Source organism: Chionomys nivalis, chromosome 26 (assembly GCF_950005125.1).
Source record: "Chionomys nivalis chromosome 26, mChiNiv1.1, whole genome shotgun sequence".
In the NCBI taxonomy this organism is placed as follows: domain Eukaryota; kingdom Metazoa; phylum Chordata; class Mammalia; order Rodentia; family Cricetidae; genus Chionomys; species Chionomys nivalis.
The window spans coordinates 33,353,867-33,379,597 of NC_080111.1; the positions used below are offsets into that span (position 1 = coordinate 33,353,867).

Consider the following 25,731-nt stretch of genomic DNA (forward strand, 5'->3'; position numbering starts at 1 on the left):
ATGGCTGGGCTGACCTAAGTGAACTTCTGCTTGAAATCTTGCAGGTGGGAGAGGGGAAGGTCACTATCTTCCTGAGAAAACATTCTGCTAGGAAATTTCTTCTCGCCCTTTGATAAGGGATGAGGGTACCACACCTCTTGCTCCTGATTCATGGTGTTAAAAGTGTGCATGGCCACCAAGCAGCTAAAGGTGGGACCAATTAACTCAAACTATCCAGATTAATGGAAGATTTTCCCATTTCAAAACCTTTATGTAGGCTTGTGATTTGGTGATGAGTTCCCAGAAAGGCAATGTTGCTTGCTCCAGGCCACAGAAGCACCAGAATATGTTTACCTTCAAAAATGACAAGTTTGATAAGTGTGTTCAGACCAAGAAAATTAATGCAAAACTTCATGATGGAGTATGTCAGCGCTGCAAAGAAGTTCTCGAGTGGCGTGTAAAATACAGCAAATACAAACTGCTGTCAAAGCCTAAGAAGTGTGTTACATGTTTACAGAAGACAGTAAAGGACTCTTATCACATAATATGTAGACCATGTGCCTATGAGCTTGAAGTTTGAGCAAAATGTGGAAAGAAAGAAGACATTGTTATTCTGTTTAATAAAGAACCAGAAAATTCAGCAAATACTGAAAATCAAGGTTCTAACTGTAGACGAAGCTGCAGAGGGGAGGAAGACTGTGATGAGGATTTAGACGCTGGCACTGACTCAGATGGGGAAGATGGGGACTCTTAGGTGATCTGACAGCACCGAGGCAACTGCAGAGGATTGGCAGACACAGAGACATCCAATGTGGGAGTCGAAAAGGCTGTCCAAAACAGGCAGAGCTGATGCATGAGCAGTATAATTTATTTATAACATTTGAATAACAGAAACTTTCAGGTTTTCACAATAAAACTTGAGCTGCATATACCGAATATGTATGGAAAGTTCCTGTGGCCTGTTGTACAATCTATGGAAATTGTTCAGAAAAGCATATTATCTAATGTCACACTATCCGGTGTTGAGAATTGCTGGTTGTACAGAAATATCTCTTGGAAAATTAAGATGATTAACTCATAGTGAGTACATTTTTGTAACCTGACCTCACGTGTGTAACTTCCTTAGCAAAAGCCCCTTCATATCTTACAAAGCAAAACCATTTATTTTTATACACAAACACACATAAAATCAGGTGTAGTGATTTTCCTTCAAAATATTTTTATATATGCCATTCCATTGTTTTTACCTTTTCCAGTTTGGAAATACATACTCAGAAAAAAAAATGTGTGGAGTATATAATTAATAACTGGAAAGGAAACTAGCCTTCATACTCAATGGAGATACTCGCAGTGTCAGACGCTCCAGTGATGCTCTTCCATGTAAGCTATTACATTGCTCTGAATTCTCACTTTGCTGCCAGTGGTTCTACTTGTGGACAGTGTAGGTTAGCTTTGTGTGATTGCTGAATGTGTGTGTATGCTTAAAATCCAAAAGTGATAGAAAGGTGGTGAGGCAATACAATGAACTTTTCCACATTCTGTTCATCGATTCTCAATTTTAATGTTTTATTATGTTTTATTTGTGTCTTAATCCCCACATATGTATATATGACATGTATGTATATGTATATATGTGCATATATATTTTCTGAACCATTAAGATAAATATGAAACCCTGGCTTTAAAACAAAAACAAAAAACAAAACCTTTAAGTAAAATCTCTTTCACGTATAATTAATCCATTGTGTATTCGTTAATTCCAGAGGTAGTCAGTTTGACTACCAAAAATAGCCATTATAACAGCCAAGACAAAAGAAATGAGAAAAAATTATTGCTTGCAGGATGCACAAAGTGCCCTGAAGTTAATTTCAAAATAGTGTTTTTCCTCAACAAAGGAAGAATGGGGATTTTACTTAGGACGTCTGAACATGCTCATGTAATATTCTCCCTTTTCTTATGCATGATAAATTAACAAATCCACTAGTGAACATGATTACAATGTAAAAACAGATATTTAGGGACATTCTTACCACGAAGTCTTGTAGGAACATATTTAAATTAGACAAATGATGGAAAGAAATGTCTCTGGCATGTTTATATTTTACCATAAGGTCTTACTTGAAAATCAAGTAGATGACACTGTGAGAAGCTGATTGTCAATCTTGATGTTTGATCTAAAAGATAACTGTACCAACACCATATATCTCACACACACAAAAGATAGAGAACACAAAACCAGAAAACTTCAAGGAAAAGTCACCTAACAGCCCTCTATACAATGCTCCTGGATGAACAGTTATGATGATCTCTGTTACTCTCAGAGCAAAGCTGCTTTTGCTATGAGCAGGGTGGCAAGGCAGAAGGCCACAGCTGCTTCCATGCAAGGTAAGAAGGAGCCCATTTTAACTAGCCCTGGCTTGCTGTCTATCTAAGGGTCAGGACATCACTGTAGAGAATTTCAATCTTTCTTTTTTCTAACCTTAAAATATCTTTAGCCGGGCGGTGGTGGCGCACGCCTTTAATCCCAGCACTGGGGAGGCAGAGGCAGGTGGACCTCTGTGAGTTCGAGACCAGCCTGGTCTACAAGAGCTATTTCCAGGACAGGCTCCAAAACCACAGAGAAACCCTGTCTCGAAAAACCAAAAAAAAAAAAAAAAAAAAAAACCTTAGTTATATAGTATTTTGTTTGCATGCGTCTATGCCCAGTACCTACAGAGGGCAGAAGAAGGGATGAGATACCTCGGACTTGAATCAGAACAAATGGTGAGCTAGCATGCAGGGGCTAGGAATGGAATCAGCGTCCTCTGTGAAAACAGCCAGTGCTCTAATTGCTAGGCCATCTATCTAGCCCCTCTTTTTAATTTATAATTAATCTTTAAAAATTGTTAATCAGAAGAAAATACATCATTTTTTATCTCTTTATTCCATCTCTGCCACAAATCCCTTCCAACTTCATCCTTGTTAAGTGTGGGTAAATAAGTATGCTGAAATACATAAATATGTCATGCCCAAATCTGCAAAGTCTCCAGAAAGCCAACAAGGAGATCAAGTCCTACATATAAAAGCAAAGAGTCTTTATTTTATGCAAGTTTACAAACTCGGTCTCTCTGCATGTCCAGCGTATTGGAATAACTGGAGAGGCCTGAGCTGAGTTAGAGTTGGGGTTTTATAGTCGTAAATGTGGGGGTGAGGGGTTTCTAAGGTTCAGGACCCATGATTGGCTGACATTTGCCTAGGGGTGCCCTGGTGAGTGTGTGCTGGTAGATGATCCTATCTACAGCTGTTGGAATGTTAAGCATTTCCTTTGGATGGTCTATTTTTGATGGTGCTTGGGTAATCTCAGTTTATATTGATATGGATTTTTATAAATTGATACAAATTTACAGTTGTTTTGTTAGAAAATTACATATATACATATATATATATATGTTTCTAATCTCGATCAAAGTATTGTACCTATATACCCTATTTAACAATTTAATGCAAATTTGTACACCTTGAAAGCTATTATTGTCAACGAATTAGAATATCATGAAATATAAATTAATAGTCATCAATTATAATTCATCATATCTGGTATACTTTCAAAGTCAATCTGAGATATATTTTAGATAGCCTTTGACAAATAGGCATGACTTACCATGGGTATGGTTTTCTCTGTAAATGTGACCAAAAAAAGGGAGTAGAAGTGTATGTTCTCTCTTTGTTAGTCAGAGCTGGTGCAATCCTGGCTGTTGGTCATCATAGCTCTTGGGAGAATTACATGACAGGAGCATCTATAACAGTGGCCTCTACCTAGTTCTCTATTTCTGAGTTTATTTTTCCTTTGAACCCTGAATAAATTGTTAAATACACTTTTGTGGGTTCTCACTTGAATAGAAAGCATGGTGGTGTGCATGCAGACTTGGTACTAAAGAAAGACCTGAGAGCGCTACATCCAAATCACTAGGCAGCAGGTAGTGAAAAATACGTATATGTCCCTTGACCAAAGATTGAACAAGGAAAGTGGGCTACATTTACACAATTGAGTACTACACAGCAAAATAATGAAATTTTGAAATTTGCAGGCAAATGGATGGATCTAGAAAACACTATAGTGGTTGAGGTAACCCAGACCCAGAAAGAAATATTGTATTTACTCACTCATAAGTAACATTTAGACATAAAGCGAAGAAAAACCAGCCTAAAATTCACAATTCCAGAGAACCTAGACAATATGAGGAACCTAAAAGAGGCATACATGAATCTAATATACATGGGAAGTAGAAAAAGACAAAGTCATGACATCTGTTAGTTCTCAAACACAGTGGTGTTTGTTTATACAGATTCTTGCCATGTAATAGAAAAGAATTTTTTCAATCCTCTGCTATTGACATGATATTTTTATGAATTCTGATGTCATAATCACATTTCCAAACAATAATTTTTCAGTTTCTACATTTCCTTATGCTAGAGGACCTGACAGACCCATGTGGGATCTAATGTTTATTATGTATATAAGAAAAAGCCTATTCCTGATTATATCTTGAACCTGAAGAAACAATGGAGTCAATTCTGCATCATGGGGTATAAATTCTGTGGTTTCAATATGCAAAATTACTCTTTTTGCATATTGCAAATCAATAACTATGTTGAGAAGTCCTTTAAAATCCCTTAGTACAGAAAATAGAACACTAAGACAAATAACTATTAAAGGGACTAAAGATAATCTAAGATAAACAATAATTGTGCTCTAAACCTACATCATCCAAACCTCTCCACAATCACAAAAGTCTAATCAATTGATTGTTCTTGCAGAAGGCCCAGTATAGGTGTGGCATTCTTCTGGGAACAACTGTTCACAGTTGTTTATTCCTGTGTCATTAGGCAGAAATTCACAATGACTGAAAAGGTTACTGAGAATTTACATGGGGACGAGAAAGCAGAGAGAAGGAATACAGGAAAGGCCAGGGAAATATATAACTTACACGGCACATCTCCAGTGACCTACTTCCTCCAACTATACTCTAAAGATCACACTAATCCAGCTGGGTGGTGGTGGCGCGCGCCTTTAATACCAGCACTCGGAAGGAGGAGGCAGGCAGATCGCTAGGAGTTCAAGGTTCAAGACCAGCCTAGTCTACAAGAGGTAGTTCCGGGACAGGCACCAAAGCTACAGAGAAACCTTGTCTCAAAAAACAAACAACAACAAAAAAAAATATCGCCAGGCGGTGGTGGCGCACGCCTTTAATCCCAGCACTTGCGAGGCAGAGGCAGGCGGATCTCTGTGAGTTCGAGACTGGCCTGGTCTACAAGAGCTAGTTCCAGGACAGGCTCCAAAACCACAGAGAAACCCTGTCTCGAAAAAAAAACAAACAAACAAAAAACAAAAACAAAAAAAAACAAAACAAAAAATAAATAAATAAAATTAAAATGGCATTCCAATGTGTGGCCAAAATTTTCAGATAAAATCTGAAATACCTTGGAAAAGGAATCTAAACACAAAAGTACATAGACAAATGTAGCTTCTTGGTAACTGCCTTTTCTTTGGTGGGCTATGCTAGAGTTCAGTGATCAGAGGCTTGCCTCCTTTTACAGATGGCTTTCTGAATCGGCATTTGCAGAAAATAGGCAGTTCTTTTAAGAAACATTAAGTTTACTCGTACGGTGTCTTCTTTCTCTTGCTGACCTGAGGGCCTAGGTTATGAACCTTCTGGCCACACCCCTGTATTTCTGCAAATCAAAGAATGTGTGGAGCCCTGACTTGATTCTCCAGGACAGATATGCTCAGGTGTTAAGGTCATGTGTTTGTGGCTGCAGCCCACCTTTGGTCTTTTATTCAACATGAAAAGGTTGTTGAAATCCATTTGACTCCAGCTAGATTTTATTAGGAAAACTTCCTTAACTTGGGATAGGCTTTGTCTTCTTTGTCTTTTTTTAATATTTATTTATATATATAAATATATATACATATACATAATACAATATACATATACATAATACAATATACATATACATATTGAGTCAAAAAAACATAATGAAAGACTTAAAAGGGAACTTCATTGTTTTGATAAATAACAACATTTCTTCAAATTGTATAATTTAAATGGCCAAATCACTTCATATGTTCACAATCATGAGTCATTTTTATTGCATTGTCAATTCCATCCATTTAAAAGTGTTTGAGGGAGGCAGAGGCAGGCAGATCTCTGTGAGTTCGAGGCCAGCCTGGTCTACAAAGAGAGTTCCAGGACAGGCTCCAAAGCTACAGAGAAACCCTATCTCGAAAAACCAATAAAAAAATAAAATAAACATGTTTGAAGTGTGTTTTCGTGAATATACCTGTGCCATGCTGTGTAAGTAGCACAGATAGGAAAATTAACAGTGGTCTATGATCTACTTCTACTTTGTGAGTTTAGTCCTTAAACCTAGGGAGTCAATTGACTGCAAAAACACTCAAAGACACTTTCTTTGGTTTAAAAATTGTGAATGAGATGATGTAGGAATGTGTGTAAGTAACTGATGAAGTCAACAAATATGAAAAAAATGTAAGAGTATGAGGGTAAACAAGATATAGAAGCTAGGTTATCAGATTTAAAGGCAATGAACTTTAATAAATGATGCAATTTTCTGGCATGTAATTTTGGTTCTGAGAAAGTATAAATACATGTCTTGTTCTCAGAATGAAGAAATTAAAAAATCTGTGCTGGTAAGAATATTTTCACATGCATAGCAGATTGACTATTCAAATTGTCCCAAGGTCCTCTATTCTTGTATGTAATTACATTTACAATTTGAAAAGAAAATAAAACTTTACTGTTGTAATATTTCTTCTAATTGAATTTGAGCACCAATGAGATGACTCAGTGGCAAAAGACTCTGATGGGCAAGACTAGAATCCCAACCTCGATTACATCTTGAATTTTTCAGAAAAATGGATGGAGCTAGAAAACATCATTTTGAGTGAGGTAACCCATACACAGAAGACAATTATCACATGTACTCAGTCATTAAGTGGGTTATAATCATAAAGCCAAGAAATCCAGCCCACAAATCACAGTACCAGAGAACGTAGACAACATGAGGACACTAAGGAGACATACAAAGTTCTAATATACATGCAAATTAGAAAAAGACAAGATTTCCAGAGTAAATTGGGAGGATGGGACCTTGCGAGAGGGTTGAAGGGAAGGAAAGAGGCAGGAGGGGAGCACCAAAAAATGTAGAGCTCAATAAAGATCAAAAAAATTTTTTTTTTTTAAAGATCAAAAAATTTTAAAAGAAAAGAACATTAAGTTATGGTGTCAGATAAACAGTTGATTGTTGATTATACTACTTTATTACATCTATAAAAGATAAATGAAAATAATTATTTGAATACACATAAGGTATCTAATGTTTCTTCTTATTTATTTTATCAGTCATTTTAATGTGAATATTGTCAAATTCTGTTGAAAAACCACACACATTTGGAGTTCATCATACCCTTGGACTTGTATACAGGGGGCAGACATATGAGCACCATGAGTTCAAAATTAACCCTAAATTTTTACTGACATCCAAGCTAGGATTAATAACAAACAAAAGCTGAAGGGAATTTGTGAAAAGATAAAAATCAAAACCAGAAACAACCCAAAACATTTACTTGAAAAGTATGTTTCCACATGGCCTGACACTTCAATAACCGATGGGACACAAGTATGATAGGTTTACCATTCTATACATTATAGCAGAAAAATACCCATCACTTGGTAAAGGCACAATAAAAGACGAACAAAATCCATAGAAGTAATATAAAGACTGCAAACTAGAATTCACTAAATGGATTTGCCACACATATAGCTCATTTTAGTACATATTTCAAATATTTCAATGTAGAAACCACAATGCAATGATCTCCACCAGTCTTGATTAAACATGGTATGGAATTTACTTCCTTCAAGGCTATGATAAAAAATTTTACTTAAAGCTAAAGAAAACTGTGATGTCTAAAGAAATTAACCAATTGTTGTCATGAATTGAACTTTCTTTTTTCTAAGAGTGTGTTCCTATTTCCAGACTTCAAAAAGATATAAATAGACTTAAAATATTTAAGGCACTAGAGTCATGCCTAGGTGAGAACTAATGTCAGATGTTTGACAGCTTCTGGTAATTTCTTCTGCAATAATATCCAAGGTATTAACTTTATGTGGATACAGAATGCACATTCAAATCCACACAAGAGACACACACATACATCACATAACTACAATGAAAACAACTTTTAAGACAGTTTTTCACTTTTCTCCTGTAAATATTCATTCATTTCTGTAAAAGAGGAGCTGAGAGTCATCGTATAGCTTACTTACACAATGAATTGGTTCATGTAAAGAAAAATCAAACTTAGATTTGAAGTAAAAGAAATTAATTCTTCTAAGAAAGTTTTCCAGGCTGGGCAGTGGTAGTGCACACCTTTAATCCCAGCACTTGGGAGGCAGAGGCAAAGGCAGGTGGATCTATCTCTGTGAGTTAGAGACCAGCCTGGTCTACAAGAGCTAGTTCCAGGACAGGCTCCAAAGCTACAGAGAAACCCTGTCTCAAAAAAAACAGAAGAAAAAAAAAAAAAGAAAGTTTCCCAGTAGAAATAAATATCTGGTGCTGATCTCCTCTACTCCCAAGGGAATATTTCATAATATATGTCCAATTCTTCTGTCATCTTCTGAACTAAGTAAGTTCCCAAACAGAAGCATCAATTGTATCTTGGCTCCACTCCAGGATTTTCTGAAACATTCCAGTGAAAGAGGTATTCTCATAAATCTTGAATCAGATTCATTTGAGAAGGAAGAAAACATGAGTACCTCTGCCAAGTGTGGAAAGGGGCAGCTGTACACTGAATGAGCATATGGCTCAAATAAGACTTCTTAGTAACAGAGAGCAAAGGAGATTTTGATGGTGGGAATTTGCTGGATTTCAATCCCTGATCCTGAAAAAGCTCAGAGATGAGCTTGATTTTCTGCTGAGGGATTCGTTGCTTTGTGCTCAATTGGACAAGGATAGAGTTTGTTTTTATAGATCTGGTTTGAAAGCCAAATTGTGTTTCTTTACTGGCCCCTTTTATGTTTTAGCTGTTTTCAGAGAGATGTTGTTTCTTTATACTTCTAGATTCAGAGACAAGGTGCTTTCTTTTGGCTCTGGTTTCAGGACCAATGTATGTTTCTTTGAATACCCTTTCTCCAACCAATAATGCTTCATAAAATGTTTGTTCATTAGTTTGCCACTTCAAACTAAAATAACAAGATGTATCATGATGCTTGAACAAATTGTTGACACTATAAAATTCTTTTCTATACAATAACTGCCTTTGGTTAAAGAATAATTTACAATAAGCCCTCAGTTTTTTCCACAGGTCCAAAGATTATGGTAATATGCACAAACTTAATCAGATTGATTACACACAAAAATTCTTACACCTATATGAAGCACTAAACATTCTGACACTGAATTTCATAGAGTATCACTACAGTATGATTTTTCTAATGTTTTTAAAGAACACACACATTAAACCCAGAGTTTCTCAATAGGATGGCTTATTTTACATATTTGGAGATGATTGGGAAAAAGGATTCACGACAGATTCCATTCACATGTATCTCTCTAGTATGTGTTCTTTTATGCAATTGAAGATGATTGTGACATGCAAAGTCCTTACCACATTGATGAAATTCATAGGGTTTCTCTCCAGTGTGTGTTCTTTTATGGAATTGAAGAGCACGGTTGTGAGCAAAGACCTTATCACATTCATCACATTCATAGGGTTTCTCTCCAGTATGTCCTTTTTTATGTGTTTGAAGATGTCTGTGTTGAGCAAAGGTCTTACCACACTGATTACATTCATAGGGTTTCTCTCCAGTATGTGTTCTTTTATGTGTTTGAAGATTACCACGTTGAGCAAAGACCTTACCACACTGATTGCATTCATAAGGTTTCTCTCCAGAATGTGTTCTTTTATGCAATTGAAGTTCACAGTGATATGCAAAGGCCTTACCACACTGATTACATTCATAGGGTTTCTCTCTAGTATGTGTTCTTTTACTCTTTTGAAGATGACTGTGATTAGCAAAGGCCTTACCAAGCAGATTAAATTCATATGATTTTTCTTCATTATGTGGTCTTTTATGACTTTGATGATTTTCATAAAGAACAAAGTCTTTAACATCTAGATTATATTCATAGGGTTTCTCTCCAGTGTGTGTTCTTTCATGCATTTGAAGATGACTGTGATAAGCAAAGGCTTTACCACATTGCTTCATTTCACAGCAATTTTCTCCAGTATGTGTTTTTTCATTTCTTAGAAGGTGAATGTCATAAGACAAGGCTTTATCACAATGAGAATATACTGAAAACTTCTCTCCAGTTTGATTTCTTTCAATCCTGCAAGGAAAATTGACACATGTAAAAGTTTTACCACATTCAATACACTGTTGAACCTCATATCTGTATGAATTAATTTCATAGTTTGTTCGAATTGTAAAAGTGAATCAAATATTAAGGTCTTATAACTGTTAAAAATCATGTTTTTTTCATTCATTAGGGGTCATTTTGCATCTGGAAAAATATTTGTGATGATAAATTCCTTTGTGTCATGGTTTACTATTTCATTTATACCTATCCCTATATTTTTTCTATGATATTTTTTACATTTTTGAAAAGAACTACATACACTGAGTGACTTACCAACTTTACTGCATTCATAAATTTTAGTATACTATGAATCATTATACATTGGCTAAATGAACTAAGACACCAAGAAGTATTTGCAGACCTAGAACTCATAAGGATTTTTGTAATGTGAGGTTGTTTATGTATTAACAATGATGATAGAAAACCAATTAATTGTATACTTGGATTTAATTGAACAAGTATACTCTCCATGGGAGGTACAGTTTATCTTCTAATTGTTCTTAATGAGACGTATGCTACATCTTTCCATATCCATATTCTCATACACTTGTGTAGAGTAACATATAATATACATAGTAAAGGAAGAATAGTGAATAAAAGATTTCCACATTGAATCATCATGGTTTGACTTGCTGTTCCTCATAGACTTGTGGTATAGATATTAAGGTTTCTCCACAACAACAGCCCCTTGACCCTTGACTCTAACTGCTACTTTCACTAAACTTAACATGTCACAAAAAATATACGAGTAATCCAAGTCTTACCATAGGCTATTGATTTAGTAGAAAGTTTGCAGATATACTCATCACTAAAATGTGTATACATTTTTTTGTCATAAGTAGCAAGAAACAAATGGACTGGCAGATCTACTACATAGCTCTCGTGATGCTGTGACTTGAATGGTGATATCTGTTTAGTCATTGCTTCCTTGACTTTTTCTTAAATGAACGCCTTGCAAATTCAATTCACATATGAGAAACTGAGGAATATGGATTTGTGAGAATTTAATAACCATCAATGCATTTAAAGCTGTGTTTATTTACACTGCTGATTTTGATTAATTTTTCCAGGACATATTAAAAACGCATCAGAGGCACATTGTTATAAACTTGCACAAGCAAATTACCTTGCAGGTCTTCTAGAACATTGACTATGTTCTTCAGTGTTACAGTCCTCCAAAATGTACCCTGAAATACAGTACCAGAATATGTATGTTATATTGTTTAATATTGTACAACAGTTAGCTCATTATCTTAAGCACACGTAAGAACTATGGTTGTGTTATTCATCTCATTTTCTTCTTTCTAAATCAAATTACAGAACAACATTATAAGCCAAGGAAAAGTTGTCTCCATATTTTGAAACATGAAGGAAATCATTTTTACCTATATAGTGAGGTTCCTGAAGGTCTCCAGCATCACATCTTTGTAGAGATTCTTCTGGGAAGGATTCAGCAAATCCCACTCTTCCTGAGTGAAGTTGATATGTAGATCATCATAGGTCACTGCCTTCAAAAATACACCATATATGTGTACAATGTAAGCATGACAGTGACATCATTGGAAATGCATACTTCTCTGAAAGTATAGTTGTATGATTCTGGTGTTCCCCACTCTTATTCCATGATATAGTCAGTTACTTAAAAGAAAATTGAAGGAGAGACAATTCTGTCATTTCTATACACTTTGAATGAGATTTCACCTTTTAAAAGCAATGTCTATTAACAGGGTGGGACAAGAAAAAAAGATCAACAGTAAATTGCATGCATGAGAAATCTGTATGAAAAATTACTCATTACAGAAAGGAAAAAAGATAGACAAATGGGTGTAATGGTGTATTGTGCCTTTAACCACAATACTCAGAAAACAGAGGTTGGTATATTTGTCACTGAGTTGAATGCCAGTCAAGTCAATGCAATCAGGTTCAAGAGAGGTGGCAGTATACATTAAGACTCTGTCTACACTGCAAACCTCAATAAAATAAACAATGGGATAGAAAAACTAACAGGCTTTTATTGAAATTTCTACAAAGAGTTGTTTTCACTCCAGTTATGTAGTCATCTTCCAGACCCTAAAGTACCCTAATATAAACTGCAATACCAATAGCATTTTGAAGAAAAAGAGCTTCCTGTATAAAAGTTACAAGTGGACAGATGAAAACAGTAGAAATATAAATGTTGGTCGTAAATAATCAACACAGACCTGGAGAGAGGGCAGATTAATTCAACACTCTTGCTGATCTTGAATGGAGTTCAACAAATTTGCCTGTACTTACATGGGGATTACAATTATCCATTTTTCCAGGGTCAGGATTTCTGATATCCTTTGATCACTCTCATAGTACATATCCATGCAGGCATATAAAACAGTCATATTGATTTAAAAAAAATCAAAGCAGGCATAACAAGCAAGAAGATGTTCATACAACTGCAATTTAATGACTCAAAATACTCAGGCAGTATTAATTCTATCAACCCACAAGATGGCATCCTAGGAATCAGAGTGATACTCTCTGTCAGATTTTAAAATTCAAGATAACCATGAAGCTCAGCACAGCAGAATATACTTGACATAAAAAATACCTGCATTCCAGGGCCATCATCCAATAACATAGAAACAAATAGAGCCAGGAATGATGCCTCCCTTTATTTTCACGAATTTAGAGCCACACAATTACTCAGATAAGCAAACAAAACAATTAAAACAACAGGTTACAAAACTCTTAAACACTGAATAACAACTGTTTCTGCTCTATCTTGTTTGTTTTTTTGGTTTTTTGATTTTCGAGACAGGGTTTCTCTGTGGCTTTGGAGCCTGTCCTGGAACTTGCTCTGTAGACCAGGTTGGTCTCGAACTCACAGAGATCCACCTGCCTCTGCCTCCCAAGTGCTGGGATTAAAGGCGTGCGCCACCATCGCCTAGCTCTGCTCTATCTTATGTGATTTAGAGACTGAGCCTATAATGATGGTAAAAAGCATTTCAGTATAAGTAGGAAGTTGGCTGATTAATGTCAAGCACAACACAGTAGATATAAATGTCAAGAAATTACTTTAGGGTATTGAAACTCATAGCATACAATGAGGAATTTCATCTAGAAAGGCTTCTCCTACTAAAGATCCACAGAAAATTGAAATAAAACCAATAAGGAGAGAAAGTTCTTCAAACACATTATGTTTTCTGGGAGGTTGTTCATTCAGTCAAGTACATTCTGAACCCAGTCACTATTGGTCTATGGTCAAAAACTGAAAGAAATCATTTCATCACTTCAAAGATTCACATTTAATGATCCTTAAAGAAGGACTCTTAAATGAAATGCAACACTAGCTCAGAACTAAGAAATAGATGTTTATTTATTAGGAATAGACTCACAAATCAGAATCCTATGCTTGAACTGCGATCAGAAACCAAATCATGCAGCTGGAAAAGAGGCTGGTCTCATGCTCTATACTGGCATTTTTAGTACAAGAGGCCATGCCCCAGTGGTTGGGCAACTACTGGCTGTTAAGCCTTCCTACAGCACCCCATCTTTTGTTTAAATAAGAGAGTAATACGCCCAATACACACTTATATACAATAATAACAATATATTCATTAATTATCCTATCTTAACTAGTTTATGTCTTGTATAATTACTTGACCAAGTCATGACAGGAAAGTAACTTCAACTGGTGGTAATGCAAACTGGTACAGTCCCTTTGGATGTCAGTGTGGCAATTTTTCTGAAAATTAGGAAACAACCTTTCTCAAGAACCAGTAATACCACTTTGGGATAAGTAACCAAAGGATGCTCAATCATACCACAAGGGCATGTGCTCAACTACTTTTATAGCAGCTTTGTTTGTCATAGTCAGAACCTGAAAACAACCTAAATGCCCCTTCATAGAAGAATGGATAAAAAAACGTGGTCCATTTACACAATTGAGTGCCTCACAGCAGAAAAAAAATAATGACATCTTAAATTTTACAGGAAAATGGATGGATAAAGAAAACATTATTTTGAGTGGGTTAACCCAGACACAGAAAGATAATTATCACATGTACTCACTCATAGGCAGTTTTTAAGCATAAAACAAAGAAAGACAGCCTACAAACCACAATCCCAGATCTTAGACAAAAATGAGGATACTAAAGGAGACTGACATACCTCTAATCTATATGGGAAGTATAAAATATAAAAATACAAGACTCCTGAGTAAATTGGGTGCATGGGGACCTTGGGAGAGGGTTGAAGTGGGGAGTCGAGAGGCAGGGAGTGAAGCAAAGAAAATTGTAGAGCTCAATAAATATCAATAAACAAAGATTGATCATATCTGCAGAGGATAGTTGCCTAATTGCAGATTCAATCTTCCTTCACTCAAGATAACCTTCCTAATCTGGACACCCACATATCTGGTCTGTGTTCATTCACATGACATTAATTTACACATGCTGGGCAATTACAAACCACTAGTACTACCTCAGTCAGGCCCTTTTCCATAGTGATGGCTCCAACACTTCATTGCCTATGCTGTGCCCCCTGCAGTGAACACAATAATCTATTCTTCCAGTTGTGGTCTGAGGACAGAAGAAATGCTCCATATGCAAATCCTTTTCTTGCAACTGCATTGGGTAGTCAACTACATGACTCAAATGCATTATTTTATTTTATTTTATTTTATTTTAACTTATTGGTTTGGTTTGAGACAGGGATGAAAAGCAGGCCTGCTCGCCTCCCTTCTACAGGTAATTCTGTAGCTTTGGTGCCTATCCGGGAACTAGCTCTTGTAGACTAGGCTGACTTCAATCTCACAGAGATCTGCCTACTTCTGCCTCCTGAGTGCTTGGATTAAAGGCATGCACCACCACTGCCTGGCAAATACATAATTTTAAAACTGTGAATTGGTACAGTCATTTAAGAAATTTGATGGTGAGCCAGGCAGTGGTGATGCATGCCTTTAATCGCAACACTCCGGAGACAGAGGCAGGTGTATCTCTGTGAGTCTGCGGCCAGCCTGGTCTACTTGAGTGAGTTACAGGACAGGCTCCAAAGCCACAGAGAAACCCTGTATCGAAAAACCAAAAAAAAATTAAAAGGAACTTTGATGGTGAAATATAGAGGACACTCAAGGTCACTGTCCAGGAAAGCAACAGAGAAGGACCAAGGCCACCTGAGTCAACATAACAGAAGTTGCCTCAGAAACAATATTTCTATCAGGATGGAACTGCAGCTCTTCTAGTGTTAATATGACTTTCCACTGAGAAATCATATCACACACTTAGAATATTAACAAAGAATAGCCTCTTTAATGATGTTATGCATTGATCTCCATCCAATGCTCAAGGGGAGCTAGGTTAGATAGATTTTGCATTCAATATATGCTGTTATCCATAAGTATCCCTTAGGATGATGGTCCAGATTATACTCTGAACAATTGAGATAGAAACAAGCAACTTGCCAGTCTAAATATTTAGGCAAAAATATTCTCAGACTATTTTCTCAAGTATGCCCGTGACCTGTTACAGCAGGTCATTCTACACTGACAGGGTTCTAAGGTGAAGATCACAAGGGAGGAGAAAGACTGGACTGGACAAGTAAAAGATAAAAAAGATAGGGTGGAGAGGTGTTGCAGAAGATACGTGCCATGCCTAGTAAGCTTTTGAAGAAAAATAGCATCTTTGCTGGGCAGTGGTGGGGCTCGCCTTTATCCCTGCACTTTTCAAGAAAGGGTTTCTCAGTACCTGAGGAGCCTGTCCTAGAACTCTTGTATATCAGGCTGGCCTTGAACTCAAAGAAATCCATCTTCCTCTGCCTCAAGAGTGCTGGAATTAAAGGTTTGCACAACCACCGCCTTTAAATTAGGGATGGCTTCTTTGAAATGGTTTGGAGTCAAATACCTGGACAATCCAAGTAAACAATGCATACCCAGGCATTCTAATCTCTTCCAGCCCTAATTAGCATATACTTACATTTTGGGTGTTTTAGACGCAATTCTCCCTCTGATAAATTCTACTTTGTGGGACTTAATTATTTCTTAAGCATCGGTCAATCTATTGTATCACCAATTCTACTCTTCAACATTATGGTACAGTAGTGGAAAGCTACACGATACATGAGATGCTTTGATAACCTCCACAAATTTAATATAGATTCAGATTATATTGAAAGCTTAAATGCAAAGTGCTCGATATCGAGAAGATACTGGAGAAATGAGGCTTCTCTGAGTTTGCCAACTTGTGTCCATGAATCCATGAACCCTGTTGAAGTTGACTAGGAAGGAGTTTGGGAGCTTCCTGCTCCCAATACTCTAAGGAGATGAAGCCACAGAGCAAAGTTATTCAGACGCCTGCCCCTAGGCCCATGAGTTACCAGGGACCATGAGGGACTTCACAATACAGGGAGTATGACAGCAGGTTCCCACCCAGACCCATGGAGGTAACACCATAGTGTCTTCCACACCTCGCCCTCTGCTCCTCCCCATCAGGAGACAGCATTTCCTCACTCATCATGTTGTGCTTCTCCATTTTGCCAAAGTTCTCAGCTCATCATCTCTCTGCAACAGCAACTGCACCCTAGAACAAGAATCCACTGGCGCCAGCTCCTCTTCAAAGCAGAAACTGAAGGCGGATGCCCGGAAGAGACCTGCACTGCTTCTGACTGGCAGCTCACCTGGAGTGCATGATTGGTTAATGAGTTTTGAGTGGCATGAGCACCTCACATGGGGCTATAGTGTGCTTAAAGAGACAGAATACTGGTTCCTGTCTAATCCATTCACACCAACAGAGAACTTCTCCAGATCTGAGAATATATGCATTTTAATAGCACTTGCCCCTGGCTACAAAAGCAATCAATGTCATTTTTATGCACTCCTAGGAACTTTCCCTTTTTCTTCCATAACACTATGTGACTTATACAGTGCACTCTGCTAGGTGGGTGGAGTAATTTCCTATCCCACAGAGATAAAAATGCCTAGAATACTAAGAACTAAAGAGAGTTTTAAAGTTACAAAAGTAAATATTTGTTCTGTGGCTTCATTCTGAGGTCAGATGAACTGAAGGTACTTTTTACATGGTTTTCACAGGGATTTTATATATCAGGAAAGAGAAAAGCAGGAACCACATCTCAATCAAGATGACTGGTCTTTCCCCCATTAGAAAGCTGGATGATGACTCCATTACTTTATGTGTTTTATTCCTTAATTCAAAGCAAACTCCAGGCAAATGAATAATAATAAAAAGACTAGTGTTCATGGAAATTTGAATACATAGAGAATAATGGAGTTAGAAAGAATGTCTTCATAAGCACAATTATTAGTTAGAACATCTCTTTCCATGGTCAGGTGAATAAAATATGCAACTGCAATATTTAAGATTCTCTACATCAACAGGACAGGTAGAATAAATCTCACCATTATGTAAAAAGCGAGCTTATTAAAATGTCTGATAAGTTGTTGTTCAGGTAACTTAAGAACATCTGCTTACCAATGGAATTGAAGAATCCAATAGCTTGCTTCTCAGCCTTTTGTCTAAGATCAGGTGAAGAATCCAGTCATTGTTCTACCCACAAGCCTTTGTGACTCAGCTGGTTTTAAGTATTCACCAAAATTACAATGAAGTAAGCATTAATGCTAGTAAAGGAATGAGTTTGGTAACCAGAGCTAGAGCACAAAGGCAAAAAAGGACTTTCCTTATTTATTTATTTATTTATTTATTTATTTATTTATTTATTATACAATATTCTGTCTGTATGTCTGCAGGCCAGAAGAGGGCAACAGACATTATTACAGATGGTTGTGAGCCACCATATGGTTGCTGGGAATTGAACTCAGGACCTATGGAAGAGCTGGCAATGCACTTAACCACTGAGCCATCTCTCCAGCCCAAAAAAAGATTTTCTTCTTCAAAATACTTTATATGTGTCTGCTGCTACCAGAATTGGAGATGCTGATCAAAATTGGGTCATAGTCTTTGTTTGATTTAGTTTTTTTTTGTGTGTGTGATTTCAAGACAGGATTTTTCTGTGTATTTGTAGAACTCATTCTGTAGGCCAGACTGATCTCAAACGAGAAAGTCCCACTACCTCTGCTCATGAGTGATGGTGTTAAAAATGTGCACAGACACAGGCAGGAGAGATGGCTCACTGGTTATGTGTGCACAGACACAAAGCAGCTTAGGGTGGATCTGATCATTTCAAATTATACAGATTAATGGAGGACTTTCCCATTTCAAAACCTTGAAGTAAAATCTCTCAGGTATAATTAATTCTTTACGTATAAGATGATCACAGGGGTAGTCGGTTTTGACTACCAAAAATAGCCATCTCAACAGCCAAGACAGAAGAAATGAGAAAAAAAATTCTTGCCTGCAGGAGGCACAAAGAGCTTGGGAATTGTTTTCAAAACAGTGTTTTTCCTCAACAAATGAAGCATGGGGATTTTACATAGGGAGTCTGAACATGCTCATGCAATGTTCTCCCTTTCCTGAAGCATGCTCAGTTACCAAATCCACTTCTAACCATAATCACAATGTAAAAGCAGAGACATTTAAGGACATTATCCAACTTAACCAAAAATCAGAGAGAGAACATCCAAATTAGCAAAATCATAAATGAAAAGGTGGGCATAGCAACAGACACTGAGAAAATCCAGAGGATCATTTCATCATACCTCAAATCCTGTATTCCACAAAACTGGTAAATATAAGGTAAATGGATAATTTTCTGAATAGGTACCACACACCAAAATTAAATCAAAAGCCAGGCGGTGGTGGCACACGTCTTTAATCCCAGCATTCGGGAGGCAGAGGCAAGGGAGATCTCTGTGAGTTCGAGGCCAATCTGGTCTACAAGAGCTAGTACCAGGACAGGAACCAAAAGCTACAAAGAAATCCTGTCTCAAAAATCCAAAAAAAAAAAAAAAAAAAAAAAAATTAAATCAAGACCTGGTGAACAATTCAAACATACCTATAACCTTCAAGTAAATAGAAACAGACATCAAATGCCTCCCTTTACCTAAAAAAAAGCCAAGGACTGGATGATTTCAGTGAAGAATTCTACTAGAACTTCAAAGAAGAGGTAACAACTATATTCCTCAAATAGTTACACAAAATAAAAACAGAGGAACATTTCCATATAAACATTTCCATTTTATGATGGTACAGTTACCCTGATACTAATTCCACACAAATAATCAAAAAGGAGAATTATATGTCAATCACCCTCATGATCACTAATGCAAAAATACTCAAGAAAATACTGACAAACTGAATCAAAGAACACACCAAAAAATTATTCACTATGATGAAATTAGCTTCATCCCAGGGATGCAGAATGGCTTAACATATGAAGTATATATGGTCTGTCAATGTAATCCACCATATAAATAAATTGAAAGAAAAAACATAATCCTCTCATTAGATGATGAAAAAGCATTTGACAAAATCCAACACCCCTTCACGATAAAGGTCTTGGAGACATCAGGGATACAAGGAAGATATCTTAACATAATAAAAGAAATATACAGAAAACATAGAGCAAATTAAATGGAGAGAAACTCAAAATGATCCCACTAAAATTAGAAGCAATTCAAGGCTGTCCTCTCTCACCATATCTAGTAAACATAGTTCTTGAAATTCTAGCTAGAGAAAAAAGAAAACAAAAGAAGATCATGGGGACCCAAACTGGAAAGGAAGAAGTTAAGCTTTTGCTACTCACAGATGATATGATAGCATAAATAAGTGAGCCCACAAACTCTATCAGGGAACTCCTACAGCCCATAAACACCTTCAGTAATTTGTCAGGAAACAAGATCAGCTCAAAAAAATCAGTAGCCCTCCTATATAGAAATAAAAAAGAAGCTAAGAAAGAAATCAGAGGAGCATTACCACTTATAATAGCCACAAATAATTTAAAATATCTGCAGGTAACAATAACCAAAGAAGTGAAAAACGTGTTATTTCATAACTTTAAGTCTTTAAAGAAAGAAATTGAAGAAAATACAAGAAAATGGAAAGATGCTCTTGCATAGGTAGAATCAACCTAATAAAAATGGTAACCCTACGAAAAGAAATTAATATATTTAATGTAATCTCCATCAACATACCAAACTCTTCTTCCCAGACCTTGAAAGCACACTACTCAAATTCATAGCAGAAAACAAAACACACACAATAGCCAGTCTTGTGGACTGAATAATTACTGAATTCTTTACTTCATCTTAGACAAAACATTGAGAAGTGATGTCCTGGATTTTTCCAATTACCATTGGTAGGCAGCTACTTTTAAGTTACCTGGACCACAGCTTGTGAGACATTCTAATAAGCCCACTTCTTACAATCATGGTGAGATTCATTCTACCTGTTCTGCTCATGTAGAGAATCTTGAATACTGCAGTTGTATATTTTATTTACCTGACCAAGGAAAGAGATGTGCTGGCTAACAAGAGTTCTCAAGAGACATTCTTCATAGCTCCATTATTATCTATGTATTCAAATTTTCATGAACACTACATTTTTTTATTATTATTCATTTGCTTGGAATTTGCTTTGAATTTCAGGAATAGAATCCATAAAGCAATGGATCCATCATCCAGCCATCAGTTGGGGAAAGACTAATCATCTTATTTAAGATCTGGTTCCTTCTTTTCTTTTTTCCTCTTGTGTGAAATCCCTGTGAAAACCATGTAAAAAGTACCTTACATTCATGTGACCTCAGCAGGAAGCCTGAGAATAATCATCTTTTGTGACCTTAAAGTTATCTTTAGCTGTTAATATTCTGTGCACCAGTCCCCCTGTAGGACAAGAATTCACTGAACACACCTAGCACTGTACAGTGACAGTACAAGCTAGCTAGCCACATTGTGTCCTGGAGGAAAAAGGAAAAGTTCCTATGGAGTTCAAGATTGTGAAAGTGTCTCCTTTTGGAGCAAGGGGAAAGTGCTATTGAAATGCAAAGCTTGGTCAATCTAGAAAAGATCTTTGACCCAGGTGGAAGGAATGGCCAGGAACTACTGCACTGTGTCTTTAAGCACACTGTAGCCCCGTAGAGAGTGTTCTTGCCACTCAGACTGCACCAGCCAATCAGGTCCTCCAGGTGACCTGCCAGTCAGAAAGAGTGCTGGGCTCTTCCAGGCACCGCCTGCAGACTCGGCTTTGTGGAGGAGTTTGTGCCAGTTGTTTCCTGTGCTGTGATGAAGTCGCTGCTGCAGGGAGAGGACAATCTGAGAGCTTTGGCGATCTGGAGAACCACAACATGGTGAGCGAGGGAATGCTTTCTCCAGATGGGGAGGAGCAGAGGGTGAAGTGCGGCAAACAGCATGGTGCATCCTTGCCGGATCTCTGTGGGAATCTGCCGCCATATTCTCTGCCTCGTGAATTCCCATGTGGTCCTGTTAATTCGTAGACCTAGTGCTGTGGGCTTAATCTGCTTAGAGAATTGGGAGCAGGGTGTTGTGTGTACAAAAATCTTTCTTCTCAACTTCAATATGCCATACTTGAGAGGCCTTGTTTTTCCAGTATCTTCTCAAAATTGAGTACTTTGCATTTAACTTGACATACAATCTCCATTTGTGTTTAACTATTTGGACGGTCTCAAGGCAGCTCACCTGTTGGGTAGCGCCGCACTTCTAAGCTGCCACGTAGAAGAGTTGAATTGCTGATATAAAGGATTTGCAGATGCCTTGGAAATAGTTCAGTCTCACAAAGTAGAATTAGCTGAGAGAGGACTGTCTCTAAATCACCCAGAAGATAAATGTATTTTATTTTATTATTTTGTGTTTTTTTTCTTGTACAAAAACAGTTAACACCACTTTGCAAAAAACATACGAAAATACAGTATTAAAAAAAAAAAACTCGCGAAGCACGTAACCCAGCAGCAGCTTATAGAAAACAAGCTGTTCAGATGTGTCTTCAGTAGCCTGCTTCCCACTTACCCTTCCAGCAGAGTCCCAGCAGCCCCTTGGTGCCTGAAAGTCCTGCCCCAGCAGGCAGAATGGCTGCTTCCAAAGCTTTCTCTGAGGGCAGGAAGCAATGCCAAGCCATCGTGATGGGCAGATCTGGAAGTGGCAGCTGGTCTTTGAGAGGCACAGGTAGTATTTACCATCTGTCTGCCCCCCCCACTGTTCCCCTACTTCCAAACGCAGGGCCAGCAGGAAGGAATTGGCCTTTCTGGGCAGAGTTCCGAAAAGGTTGACTCTTTGTCAGGCAAAGTTTAGGATCTCCCGAGGACGCCCTCATGACCACCGCTAGCTTGGGTAACTTTCCCTATTGAGGGCTGTACCTAGATTCCACCTGGTGCTGCAGAAAACAACTGGAGCAAAACCTTTTGGGGTTGGCTGAGCTCTGCTCCTAGGGCACCTTGACAACACACATGTACCTTCTGGGGCACCCGATGAATCTCAGCAGCTCCCCCCAGAGTATCTATCAGGTCCAGATTCGGGGAGAAGGAGGTGACCCAGAGAACAAGGATGGTGGCTTAGGAGTCAGCAAACTCCTTGAAGTTGCTTCAGAAGGACAGGTTTACTCTGTTCCTGCAGAATTTCGACAAAAATCAAGAACTGACTTGAGAGGCTGGAGGGAAAGAGGATGTGGTCGGGCACTTCCTCCTGGTTACTTTGTGTCTGCCTTGAGAGAAGGTTCCAAGCTGGGCTTCAAATGGTCCTGCAGAAAACACCCGGGCAAGGAAGATGTTCATGAGCCAGGATGCCAAGGCTTTCCCATGAGTCATTTTCCCATGTCCTGCAGAAATATTTCTGATCTGTGTGAAAGGGTGCTGTGGTGCCAATTGCATAACAGAGGCAGAAACAAACAAACAAACAAACAAAATACCTTGTAAGGATAGGCAGGTCTCTCTCTGAGAAGGCTCAGAGAGCTCTGAGACAAAGACTCTATAGGCCAAGCCCTTTAAATGTTTTCAAAGTCATAGCATTGTTAGTGGAGGGAAGGGTGTGGCCTAATGTCCTAATGTATCTTAAAGGTTTCCACTCCTCAGCTACTGTAAAGTGTCTGACATTGAGGTAATGGTCCATGCTGATCAAGACTGCAAGCTTGTCTTCACCCAGGACAGCTCGCTTGTGTCCTGGAAAACAGGGCCTCAGGGACAGTATCCAGGCCCAGGTGTCCTTGTGTCATCCCCAGAGACACCAATGGGAGCAGCATCCTTTCCTAGCCTAAAGCTCTAACACAGTGAGATTTCACGCAGGCTGCAGCTCCTGGCATCGTCCACCACCTGTTGCATAGCATCCATCGGCCTTTCCTCTGAAGCCAGTGAGCTAGGCAGACCCCGAGTCTCCTCAGTCAGCCACCAGCTGAGAAGCCAAAGGTGCCAGAGAAGACAGCACTCCCATGAGTCAGGCAAGAGGACGAGTTGGGTTTCGAGGTTTCCAAGAATGCAAGCCCTTATTGTGTGTGCACTGGCTGCAATGCATTCTGGGATCGACTGTCCAGCCTGCCCCGCTGTAACCAAAATGTGCAAATTACTAAAAGGGAGAGAGAAGATAGAAAATAAACGTGTGCATGCGTGCATGCATGTGTGTGACAGAAGTCAGGCTTTTTGGTGGGTTAGTAGCCACTGAGGTACGCGATACTTTTCTGCAGCTGCTGCTGCCGACACCGGAGCTGCCTTTTCTGTAGCCATCTTCTTTTCAGCCCCCACCAGAGCTTGCAAGTATTCTAAGGCCTTGCTTAGGATCACGACTTTGGGGGCCTTAGAGCAGCTGGCCAGGGTGGGCACCTGGTCCCTCAGGGCCAGGGACCATGAACTGAGGTCATTCCTCCTTTTTGGTTCTAAGAAGTTCTGGTTCTTCCTCTTGGTCACGTCCTCAGTGTCAGATCTGACAGGTTTTAGGTGGCAGGACTAGGGAGTCTCACTTTCTACAGGTGGGGGCTCACAATCTCTTCCTCCTCCTCTTTCCCCTTGGGAGCTTCTACCTCTGGAGCCTCTGGTTCCTGGGGACACCTCTCTGGAGCCCCCTCCTGAGAGCAACTTTCTGGAGGAAAGTGGGCAGCATAGTTATGCTGATGCTGGTGAATAGAGATGTGGAAATGTTTCATGCAGGGGTCCAGGGGGTCTGCTCGCACCGTGATGGTGACTGGCTTTCGGATGTCCAGAGAGCGCCTCTTCTCCACCGTTAACATGTCGATTTCTTCGCCCTCAGAGTCGCTGGGGCTCTTCGACCAGGAGCAGTCCTGAGTCTTGGGTTTGTCCAGCTGACACGGGGTGGCAGGCGCCGGGTTACTACTGGCTTCCAGGCTGGGAGTGCAGTCCGGGGTGGCGGGCGCTTTAGGCAAGTTCTGCTGGTTCACGCCTGGGGTGAGTCGGTTGCTCACTACTCTCTCCAGCTGTTCAGGGCTTTCCGGGCAGAGAAACCGCTCCACATGCAGTCACGGGGAATGATGGAAGCATAATTCCTGCCCCAAGCTTTCGAATGGCCCTGAGATTCCAGCTGGACCCAGGCACCCCCTCCGGGCCAAGGCTCCCTGGGACTAATCCCAGAGGCTGGGTCCCTGACGCCAGGACCCAAGCCTCAGGGTGGGAACGTGGGGGCCACGGCACCAGCTCAAATTTCTTCCAGATGTCCTCGCTGGGCACCATGGAGCGGTAGAACTCCTCCCCGCAGTCATAGTCATAGAAATAGTGCTGCTACCAGTCGAAATCCATGTCTGCTCCCTCGCTCCCACGGCCTGCCACCTGGAGCAGAGCAGCTCCCTGCTGGCTCAGGGATGCCCAGCAGCCCCCCCACACACACACACATGCGCGCCACTGAGCGCGCGGCCCCGCACTCACGAGCGCACCCCCTGCTCGTGCTCCCCCCACCTTGCTCGCACACTGCAGCCAGGACGCTCCCGGGATCGACGCTAGAGTGCCATCTGCCAATAAATTTATTTTAATCAGGGCTGTTAGAATTTAGGATGCTAGGGCACACTTTGTTCAACTGGATTGTCCAGATATTTAACTCCAAACTACTACAGAGAAGCCACCACTGATTTAAAACCAGACATCAGGCACATCCTCATATAAGAGAAAAAACCTCTAGCAAGCTTTTCAAGGAGGCATTACAGGTTCCTAAACAACCTCAAGGCCTGATGTGGCTCAAAGTTCCAGTTTTCTTCTTTAGAAAAGCACAGTTCTTCCAGATGGGCAATAGGACACCAGGAGACATATATTTGAAATGCAAAACATTGTTGGGCAGAGGAGTTACCTGATCAATCAAGGGTTTTATTTATTCCCTCAGGCAAGGATCAGGGACATTCCTAGGAGATCTAGTAACAGCCTGGGGGCTAATCCTTATGAGTTTCCTGAAGACCTGCTGTAGTGATAATAAAATGGAGCTCCATCTCTAAAACCAGGAATATGCTTTGGAGA

At 39.1% G+C, this 25,731-nt stretch overlaps 2 pseudogenes; one reads left to right on the top strand and one right to left on the bottom strand.

Moving 5' to 3' along the window:
- The first annotated feature begins 271 nt into the window (after positions 1 to 271).
- On the top strand, positions 272 to 733 carry LOC130867126 (uncharacterized protein C9orf85 homolog; annotated as a pseudogene).
- A 23,194-nt stretch (positions 734 to 23,927) lies between these two features.
- LOC130867088 (protein L-Myc-like) lies at positions 23,928 to 25,110 on the bottom strand (annotated as a pseudogene).
- Between the last annotated feature and the right edge of the window lie 621 nt (positions 25,111 to 25,731).